The sequence below is a fragment of the Gavialis gangeticus genome, unplaced genomic scaffold, assembly GCF_001723915.1.
Source record: "Gavialis gangeticus isolate Ggan-Ray unplaced genomic scaffold, GavGan_comp1, whole genome shotgun sequence".
Lineage (NCBI taxonomy): Eukaryota > Metazoa > Chordata > Crocodylia > Gavialidae > Gavialis > Gavialis gangeticus.
In genome coordinates, this window is record NW_017728992.1 from 134,996,732 (window position 1) to 134,997,381 (window position 650).

Sequence of the window (650 nt, forward strand, 5' to 3'; positions counted from 1 at the left end):
TCAGTGGTCCGCACTTCAGAATGCAAGAAGGCAGACTGTTTCTGCCTAATGGTAGTGAAATGACTTGTTACTAGGCTCCAGTAAACATATTAGATTGCTTGACTCATGCCTCTAAAGAACAATAGCCCAATGAGTTTTAATGCAGTCCTAACAAACACAAATAACCCCAGCAGCATATTCTCTTGGACAGTCATATAAGTGACAGGTATTCAGAACCCCAGACATTGTGCTTTTTGATCTGCTATACTTCTTCCCCATTGCAAATTCACGAGTATTTTCTGTTATTTCCACAGTTGCTAGAACAAAAGCTTAATTTCGTTCTTCTTACAGTATCTGATCTGTTTTCTTCCCCTAAAACAATCAGGGCTCAAAGCTTTCAGAAGTCTTAAACTTTTTTTTTCAGAAAATTGATATCAAGAGTTTTAAAGTGGCATGAGAATTAAATGGCAAGAGTCTTATCAATCCATAGAACTTAAAAAAAGAAATTAGCTCTGGAACGAACTGTTCTTTGTTTCCACAGGTAAAATATGAAGCCCTCAGGTAAGCTGCCAAGATAGAAGTGGTTAAGAGTAAGTTAACTAAATGAGACCCTACTTTGATCAGTCTTCCTAAAAGCTGCTGGGGGGGGGGGGAGGGGCGGGACAGCACTG